This window comes from Falco peregrinus, chromosome 12 (assembly GCF_023634155.1).
Source record: "Falco peregrinus isolate bFalPer1 chromosome 12, bFalPer1.pri, whole genome shotgun sequence".
Taxonomy (NCBI): Eukaryota; Metazoa; Chordata; class Aves; order Falconiformes; family Falconidae; genus Falco; species Falco peregrinus.
The window spans coordinates 7711485-7722315 of record NC_073732.1 but is presented as its reverse complement, the minus strand read 5'-3'; positions in this window follow the sequence as shown (position 1 = coordinate 7722315).

Here is a 10831-nt window from a genome sequence, read left to right as displayed (position 1 = left end):
TCATCTGCTGTTTATGCCAGTTTCTGGGGTAGCATTTCACTGCAAACCATGTGCGGCAATCAAGGTGGTGGTCTGTTCTCACTATGCCTGGACCCACACAACTCCTTAGTGGTACAAATAATGTAAAAGTATTCTTCCACTGAGCAGCATAAACACTGCAAGAGTCAGTAACACTGACAACTGTTATAGAAAATGCATCTTCTGGTGATTTATGCTAACCAGAGATTCCTTATTATGCAGTGGAATAGAAGAAAAGGCTCTCAGTTTTCCATGCCTAACTTTCCATATCCTAAGGTACGAGATGTTGGGCCAAGCTTTTGGGGACCAGCTCTGATGGTCTAACCTTTTTTCTCTCAAGATCTATCTTCTGTAAATGGAATGTATTTTGGAGCATCCTGACCACTGATAATTACCTAACAGCAGACTGTAGCTGATCTTTTTTTTCTATATGGAGAAAAGGAGGCAGAGCGAGCACAGGAACTCATCAGTGCTTGTCAGTCTTAGGTCCCAAAATATTAGCTCCACTTCATTTTGGATTTTGACTTGTTTGTTTAGGTACCCTTAACTATCTGATGAAAAGAGGCATTATATGGCTAAACAAAGAAATATCGAGAGTTGTGTGAATAAGATTCAATTAGAAATAAGGCTTAACATTATAGGTTAACAGAACTAGGAACATTTTAAGAATCCTTGCTTGCACTCAGGTAATGTTTTATTTCATTGAAGTGTTAGTAGAAAAAGACAAGTGTAAAACTATATTCTAGTATTTATGTTACTGAAAGTTCATATTTTGCCTCCTCAAGTGCCTAAAGTTTGACATCTAATCTGCATCTAATATTGAGATGCAAATGGAATTTAGGGTAAACCATTTTCAAAATTAGTTTCTAATTTAGATGTCTGCTTCTGATGAACACTGAGCATCCTAATGGTGAGCATTCACCATGCAGTTAAAACTAATCAGAACTGCAGCTTTTGTCTAAAAAACCTGAGGAGCTGCTCTAATTTAGGAGTTAATGATAATTTATGTGTATGCTGAAATACTATATACCGATTAGTTTTTTCTCTGAGATTAGAGGTAGTGTTTTAAGTAGAAAATTTGTTTGAAGTACATTATAAAAGGTGATTTTTGACAGCTGATGATAATGGGGGATGGTAGTGAAAATTAGTTGCATAATTCTAAGTGTTAACTTTCATTACACCTTGTGAGGATAATCAAATTGCTATTAACTGTTGATCCAAAAGGACATGCATTTCCTTAACCTGTGGTCTGTAGTCTCCTCAGGCAGCAGTTCAAGGGGGAACTCTGAGCTCATGCCTACACCGATGTTGTGTATATGATAATGTGTATGGTGTGGAAGAGCTTCTAAAGGGAAAGAGTTCAAATATATATATATATAGTATTTATGTGCTAAATGCTTTCATCCAAATCTTGTTGCTTTCACTTTGGAATCAAACTGAAAACTCCTATCTCAGTCAGAATTTTTCTGTCTGTTTGTCTGTTAAACATTTCACAACAATGTTATTGCTAGCATGCATGAGTTGGAGCAGGAGTTGTCCTTAGTTTTCAGTACTTCTTGGTGTGAACGTGACCTGAAAATCCATTATGCTCTAGGCTTCTTACTAGATAATGATGTTACAGGCATTGACTTAGCATCTTCAAATCCTATTTTGTAACATCTTATTCCTTGAAATTACACTTAGGTTTCTGGTAGGCTTTTTCTTTCCAATGTACAGAAAACAGCTTCCCTAAGAGCTTTAAAAATTACTTCCTTAATGGCTCTATTTCCTTCCTTCATAGTTACTAATTAATTTTGCACTGGCTTGTGAGCATGATGATTTCAGTGCAGAAACATTGACAGGTCAGTAATCGAGCACAGAGAATCCACTGTGCTAGGTGCTGTGGATGAAGAACATGATGAAAACAATTTTTCAGAAGGAAAAAAGAAAGTGTAAAGGTCAATATGGCACTTCACACTGACATTAATTTCCTCATTCCATTTGACTATGCAGATCTCAAAGTGCACCGGGGAGATAAAAATAGGATTTATATTGTGAAACCTGGAGTTAAAGCCAAGGACCATACAAAGCCAAACCAAACTCTAAAGCTAAGTTAAAGATCTGGCATGAAAGAAAACAAATGGCATAAAACAAAATAAAAACTACAGCAGGCCAGAATGGCACTTGACCAAACAGATAAACCACCCTGGGAAAACATATTTTTTTAACGATAGTTGGACAATACTAACGGAGAGTTGGACAACCTCTCTGCTGTGAGCAACGACATCTTTCACTCGATTGGGTTGCTCAAAACTCCATCCAGCCTGACCTTGAACACTTTCTGTGATGGTCATGTGCAACTTCTCTGAGCAACCTGTTCCAGTATCCTACCACTCCCATCATTTCTTTTTCTGTACTTTCAATGTCATTGTCATTTCTTCAGTATTTTGGTTTTTAAAAGTCATGGGACTTGACAATTCTCCCCAGAAGTGCAACCGAGCACTTCATTAACAATATGTAACATGTTTTTTTACTGTACTGTGAATTAAAGAAACAAAATGGGGAAATTCTACATTCTTCCTCAAAGTCATTCAGGATGCATCTAGGATAGGAGGAATATCACCTCTCCTCTCCTCTTCCCCTAGTAGGATTGATTTCCATTGCTTTGCTTGTGCTCTGAGCTCCCAAATCTAGAGGTTAACTGCAGAGATGTGGCACAGAGTCTATACCTAGCCATGTTAAACGCCTGCTCCAGAGCTTATTCACTCACACCACTGTTGTCACATGGCTATTGGTGGACTTGAAAATAGAATTAATACCAAATATTAAGTAGATTGGCTTTAATGTAGCAATAAATTCACCATTCTGATAAATGGAAACTAAACTGATTTGTACCTGCTGAGGTCTTACTGTTCTCAAACTTCCTACTCAACTCAGTGACAAAGATATTTTAGCCTCCCACAAAATTAGGTAGATTTATTCACCAAAATAGCTTTGTATGTATTTTTACAGGTTAATGTTCTCTTTTGAAATACATATGTTAATGTGGCTTAGCACATGCTTCTGTTCTACTTCTGAAATCTCAGCCCTGAATTGCATTGAAACATGACAATATTCTACCCTTGCTAAAATCTGGATGAATAAGCTAAAGGTATTTGGCAACAATTACCAAAAGGTTCAACAAGTCAGCTCATTATATTACACAGGAAGGAAAGCAGATTTAATTAAAACGTTATTCCTTGGTTATGTACAGAAGTTTCTTATCACCCATAAAACAAAATAATGATGTTGAACATAGACAAGCTAAGAATCTAAGATTTGTACAATGTATGAGAAGAAAAAAAAGAGAGAAATATAACAGCAAGGTGACATATTACTAATTTAGTACAAAATGTGGACTGATAATATGCTTCATATTTAAATGTCCGATTTTCTTCGCAATAGTACACTAAGGCATACAACAATAGGCATTCACTGAAGGCGCTGTGTTCATACAGCTATGACACCTTCTTCAGAACTAATCTCTGAAAAAGATGCCACATGGATTTTGGAGCATTCCAACAGGTCTAGAAAATACTTGAGTGGGACATTTGTGGATATGTGATGGGGGAGAAGAGGCTATGAATGTGTAAAAAGAGGATATGGATATGTTTAATTAAAGGACTTAAACTTAAGTTCAAATACACATCATAACTCTCAGAATTACATTCTTCCTTGAAGTTATGGTCAATTCTGGAAAGGAATGGCATAATTTGAATTCCAGCGTGTGTCACTGAAATAATGTTGCATGGTAGATTACTTCTTGATGCATTTAACAAAGTTATCACATATCACACATCCTGGAAAAGAGACTATAATAGGAAGGTTGCAGATGGTAGCCTATTAAAACATATTCTTTAGCAAGTCTGGCTAGCCAATGACGCTGAGCCAAGCAATGTGCTCTCAAAGGGATTTTCTAGCTCAGATTATTTACCTTCAAAAGTGCTAAGTAATGAGAGAAACTAGGTTATGCCTTCCTTTTGAAAAAAAAAGCCACGTACAGGGTTTTTTTTAAATCTTATCTGTCCTGGGTAACACATGCAGTCCCTGGGATAAGTGTATTTCTAATAAATGGAACAGTACATTTCACAGAACAGGTGCTGGTATTGCAACATCTGGTTTTTAGGTACCCTGTGCCCACCACAACTTAGCCCAAAGCAGTGAATATATATTCTGCTATGTAACCTGTAGGCAGGAGTTAGGATACTGAGGAAGAGAGGACTGACTACTTTATAAAGTAGCCAGGAGGAGAGATAAATGTGTATATTTTTATCAGGTTTTATGCTAAGGAAAATGAAGGGGGTTTTGTCCATTCCCTCCCCCCCCCCTTTTTTTTTGGGGGGGGGGGGGGGTTGATGGAACATTGGACATGTAGCAATTATTTGCCAGAAAAGTATAATTAGTCTTCAATTACCATGAAAATGTGGTCCCTTCCCTTTCCAAATCTCTGGCACTTTCATCTCCTCCAATCAATGTCATGTTGACTAATCTCACATTGGCAGGAGGTGAGAAAACAGCCTTTGAAATAAAAATAATTCTTATTTGAGCACCAAGGTTTGCATTTGAAATTGGACTAATGATACAGCTGGATAGCAATTACTTTTATTGGGTGATAAAATGAATGTTATATGCTTTATCTTTAGCTCCATCCAGCCCTTTGTGCAAAGCTTTAGTTGCAGGTTTTTGATCAGATAAGTTGTGGTTAAGGTTGCTCAAGGTCTGCCCTGAAAATGCTTTTCACTGAGATACTGGGTTTTGCCAAATTTACTCAGCTTTCCAGTTGCATTTCAATGTAATCAGGGAAGGAAGCTGAAATAATGGAAATGTGACTATGCTGCCCACAAAAGATTTTCTATCACCCCACAAGTAGGTGTTTGGTTGGTTGGATAAACTTGTGATGATTTGATTTCTACTTTTATAACACAGCTAAGAAATGAATGAGGGGTTGTTTGAAGTTTATTCCTCAGTGAATAACTGACTAGGAAAATGTTTGATGAGAAAAGAGAAATTCACGAGAATTTTTACCAAATTACTCCACAGTGTTATAGCCTCATCCGCTTCTAACCTCCTACTTTTCAAGTTTCCAAATATTGCTCCTCATAAGTTTTTAATGAAAGACATGCCTGGGTTCACTTGGCACTTCTGTTAGAAAGTCCCTTTGCAGATGTCTTATTTTAGTACCACGTATGTTATTTTTTGGAAATATTTTCATTTTTACATGATTGTAGTCATTCATAGACAAGTTAGGCAATATTAGATGCTTTATCTGGTAGAAAGGAATTTTAAACACAAGCCCAGTATGATGAACTTCTGAACTCAAGTTTGATTTTGCTGCTGAAGAGGGTGAAACTTTGTGCAATAGAGGTATATAATACAGGCAAAAGGTTCTCGGAGTCTCAGAATGGGAGTGGACAAATTCAAAGAAGGAAATCCTTGTGAGCTATTAGATACCAAGGAGCTATCTGTGGCTGATGAAACCCTTAAGCCATACCTTGGAGAATATAACCATTCTTACAGTCTTCTGCTTGCTGCTGATCACTGTTAAAGACAGTGGATAGCACACTAGGCTGTGCATTTATCTAACCTGACTATTCTTACAAGATCACTCTGTGAGATGTAATATAAGACAATTCATTCAGCACACCTATTGTAAATTGGATCCAGAGCGCTTAGAATTCATGACCAAAAGCCACTGCTTCTTTAGCTTAAAAGGAGTTCTTGGAGCATCGAGTTCTGCATCGTTAGTTTGTATTGTCTTATGAGGTTTGAAAATTACTTTGAAAAATTGGTTTCTGGATGGTTAGTTTTTCTTATGGAACCACATTTTGACTTTTAACCTTCAGATAAACAGTGTTGGGAGAACAAGAGTTAGCCCATTCAGAGCTGTCTGTGCAAATCAGGTGTATATTCAGTAACATTAAAATGAAGAAATAATACTTTCTGTGCAGGCGTTCTGATGAAAAGCTGAACATTTCAGAAGGTGAAATTGCCAGAAAATACAATGTCATTTCTACTCAAACTGTTTGCTGAGAAAAAATAAACACAAATCCCTGGGAAGTCATGGATGTGTTCAAATGTTTTGGGGAATGCAAGCTTTGAAAAGGTCTTTTTTTTAAAAAAAAAAAAAAAAACTTTTCCCCCTTCAGCTTGAGTTTTGTGAAATATTCTTACTGCATTTGAGTTGTAGTAGAATTAATGACTTGATTTTAGATTGACTGTGATTTGTTTCCTGCCACGAGCAGCTAAAAGTAAGCAATGCAAAATCTCATAGTAACTAACACATTTATAAATGCAAGGGCACGTCCAGAAGATCTTTATTTGCAGACCAAAATCCCAGAATTTATAGAGTCTTTCTTAGTTACTATTGTGAAGAGGGGGAAGAAACCCCAGTGAACTCTATTAAAAAGATTGATGCATGGCTGCAAGAGCTCTTGACAATTGAGATTTCTCTCTGAAGTGTTGTTTAACATATGTATGGCAAAAAAATGCAGGGGAAGGAAGCAAATTTTCTTATGAATTTTTAAAGCACTTTCAATGTTGCAAGATAATGAAATGATTGAAACAAATTCTGTGTAGCTGAGAAAGCAAACCATTTACATTTTATAAAGCTAGAATTCATGCCAGGAAAAAAAAACCAACAAAACAAAGCAAAAATACTTCCTAGGTATTTGAGCTACAGGTAGGCTATTTGGCTGTGATAGCTGGGTCTGGTCAAACTACTCTGGTCACTTCTCTTGTTGAGTCACTGGCTGGGGCAAGGTGGTTTTGGTTTGAACTTCCAGGCTGATAGGTTACATTTCCTGTGACCTGCATGCTCCAGTAAATCTCTTTTGAAGAAAAAGTCCTCCTCCTCTTCCTTAAGCTGAAATGTACCTTACTGGATGAGACTGGCTATTGCTGTCCTGTGGACTCTCTCTAATACTGCTTTGTACATTGGAATCAGTTTTGTCTCTGAAAAGGCTTTGCTAATATGTAACCCATTGACTGTTGATTTAGATTTTGTATAACACCAACTGTTTAGGTCAAAGCAGTGAGTGAGTTCTTAACACTGTTGTGACATGACTACCTAGTAAGTTATTCCTTTTCCTCTTAGTCGTTTACACCTTTCAGGCAGGTTGTCATTTTATTCTTCCTTTGCCATCACTTAGCTGGATCTTGAGTACCTCATTCTCTTACACATAGTAATGCTCCTGATAATGTTAGTGAAAGCTTGGGGACCTCAGTAACACAAGAGAACAGGATCATGGTTAATTTTTCTGTGTAAATCCTCTTTGATCTCCAGTAATTCCATTTATGTCTTTAAGTATCAACAGGTTTCTGTTAACTTTCAGGTGAAGAGATGTCTAAGCCTGAATTTTGTTCTGGTTACATAACACTTCTGATTCCATTTTGTATGGCAGGAGAAAGTAGCCAGACCTTTTACATTTATGGACATGTTTCATCCTTATTTTTGTATTTTTTATTTGCTAGTATCTAGTCTGTCTTTTATTATGCAGGTATTTTTGTATCTTTTAAAGCTCTCCATTATCCAGATGATTTTGATTTGAGAAGCATTTTGGGGGACTAAAAGCTGTGCATTTGGAGTTATAAGATAGAAACAGGACTTGGTCCAAACCATTTTGATTATTAGTTCTTTTTTCATTTTTGTGTCTCTCCTAACTGTTACTGCAGAACCTCCTAGTTTTTAGAATGTATTTCTCAGCAACACTAATTCACAGCTTTGCAGTCAAAACAGAACAGTTTTAACAGGCTATGTTTATATTTGTGTACTTATTGCTATGCTTTATTTCCTTAAAATGCAGTGGCTTAAAATAATACTTACCTGTAGTTGTGTACTTCAGAATTTCAGTTCAGCTATCAAGTCACTTTTACGTATTGTACAGAGGTGCAATGTGAGTCTCATCACATTGTGAACAGTAGTTATGTTAGAAAAAGCTTGGAATATTTTTCAGTCAACATTGTCAGTTAAAGATTTAGGTCCCCAAAGACCACTGCCTCTTCTTGTGTAGAAATAATGTCTTACAGGCAGACCGATGTTCTCCAAAGTTCTATAATGGTCTTGGAAATATTCTTGAAGAAGACACTACAGTCCCTTGAATAATATTGATACTAATTACTTCCTGATGGGTTATGCAGCAAGTGATAATAAAATACTGTAATACCTCAGCTTAATAGTTGATGCCTGAGATTTGATACACAGGATCATGGGTTAGTTGCTTTGTGTCAATACATGTTAGGCAGCTGCATCTCCAACCTATCTCCTACTGGCCAGCTAATTTATGATTAAATTACATCCAGGAATAATTAAATTATATAATTTCCAGGAATAATTATATTATTATATAATAATATCCAGGAAGGCAGAGATGTCACTGACTAGATCTCTGTGTTAGACTGGTGTTGGTCTTGATTTCATCACTTAACAAAATCGGTAGCCACCATCAGAAGATTTTCTTTCAAATTGTCATTATTTGCTTCAGCCCAGCTGTTTGCTTGGCTTTGGAGGATGTAGTTTGACAGCTACCATTTTTTTGTGATGTTTTGTTCAGCAGGGTTGGTTACAGATATTGCAAGAGACAAATGGTGGTGAAATGAAATGATGGCTCATCTAATATTCAATTACATATACGTCTTTCATTTGTTCACCTTGGCCACCTGCCCAGCATGAATAGATGCTTATTGTTCCCTAAATAAATTACACCGGTTCTAAACTGCTCTGCAATTTGATACTTACAAGACTTCTGTGTTTATTTGCTGGCACAGGCTTCTCTAAAGATATTCAACCTTCTGTGTTTTGGCTTCTGTTACACTCATTACCTTGAAAAGTAATTATGCAAATATCTCACTGCATTAAATACAGGCAGGTTTTTATTTATTTATAAACATCTCAAAATTTCAATTTCAGGGCATGCAGCTGAAAAATTTCTGCACGGGGTGAGAGATGGTGCTGCCTCCCCACCTATTGCTACAACTGAGCAGCAAGCAGTAGATAAGCAAAATCATTCTATTCTTTGCCTTGCCTGCTTATTGAAAGGAGTGCAGTAAATTGGGCTGTAGACATCCAGTCCCCATGGGATTTGGAGGTGCTCACAATAGGCAGGCACTGAACTGTATGTAAAGAACCTACTACATTTTTTTTCTCCCATGAAAATAAAGAGGCAACCCTGGAAAAAAAGCAAAGCGAGCTGAGATAGAGATGTTTGAAAGGTAATTTGTTTGAAAAGAAACATAGGCTTCCAGCAGCCCCACAATAATTAATAAAAATCCTAAAGCTTTGCAGGGTTGGACTGATTCTGATCTCTTAGTGATATTGATAGAATGTTCCCTATTCAAGTGATCTGAGGCACTGTTTACATGAAATGGGGATTGGAGCTTTGCTTGGCTGTTGCACAGAACTACGTACTGCAAATTGCATCTCTTAAGAACTGCTGGGTACAGAAGGCTATTACCAATGGATAGCCAGGGGGTGCAAAAGGATTTTATACAGTTGATCCAAATTGCAGTCTTATCCATCTACAGAGAATTATACTAAAAGGAATACCAGATGGGTGAGCTTCTGGGGAACTATAGAGCATCAGCAAAAACTCACATGTCCTTGTAAAAGGTGTCAAATGTTGCTGTCTGGGGAAGGGGTTTAAAAAGCCACGAGTATTGAAGAAATAATTGGCCTTTACTATCTGGAGAGCTCAGACATTTTGATTTCTGCAAAAACCTAGCTGAAGTTTTAGGATGCAGGTGCTTGTCATGTGTGATCATCAGGCCCCTTTAAATGTTTCAAAAAAAGCTTCTTAATATCAGACAGTGCTGTAATTGTTCAATACGTTTGAAAATGCAAACCTTGCTTACTTTTAATAGCCTTTACCCCTACCTAGAGACTTCATCAAAAGAAAAGTGTGCTGTCATAAAAGACTGCACAGAGATCCTGGCAAGAACATACATATTAACTGAAGCATCACTAATCCCTCACTGGTTAGCACAAGATAGAGAACTAGGTGCTCTCAGAGTTCAGATCTTGGTTTTGTTGCCTTTTGTTCAGACTCTTTTTTCACATTAGCCGTCCACAAAGTGCGTAGAATATTACTACCTTGCAGCAACTATGCAAAACTAAACCAGAGCTTCAAAAATGAAAGGTGTAATAGAAAAATTATATATTAATAATTTTTATACCTAAGTTTTATTGTTTGCCTTAAGGCAGAAGGAGGTCCAAGATTTCATGGGAAGTACTCATAATACATGATTTTCCATAAAAGTTTATTCTGTGCTGAAGGTAAGACACAAACATACAAATACACAGAAGGGGTTTAAAAGAGCTAGTAGTGGCCCTGATCCTATTTCCATTCCCATGTAAATGCCCTGCTTGATAGCACTGGGGCAAAGAGAGTTGTAAATATATTTAAATACATAGATATATGTGTGTGTGTGTGCATGTATGTTCAAGCATATATGAAGAGATGCCTATAAGTACATATAAATATATGTGTGTAAAAAACATAGATAGCTAGATATGCATAGCTTGTTGGTGTGGCTGAAGTGAAAGAAAGGAACCGTGCAAGATCACTCCTGCATGGAGAAGGACAGTAGTCATTACTGATGATTATTTCAACACAGTAACTTGCTGTGGATCTAGTAACTCCTGCTCCTTGGATCAGAGCTGCTGTGATTTCTCCTGATTTTACTTGCAGCTACTTTTAACAAATTGGTACTCCAGAACTCACATAGGTGACCTTCACAACAGTCAAGTAAACCTAACCATTACTAAGTGCGTGTGTAAGGAGATAAAATTTTGCCTGCCCAC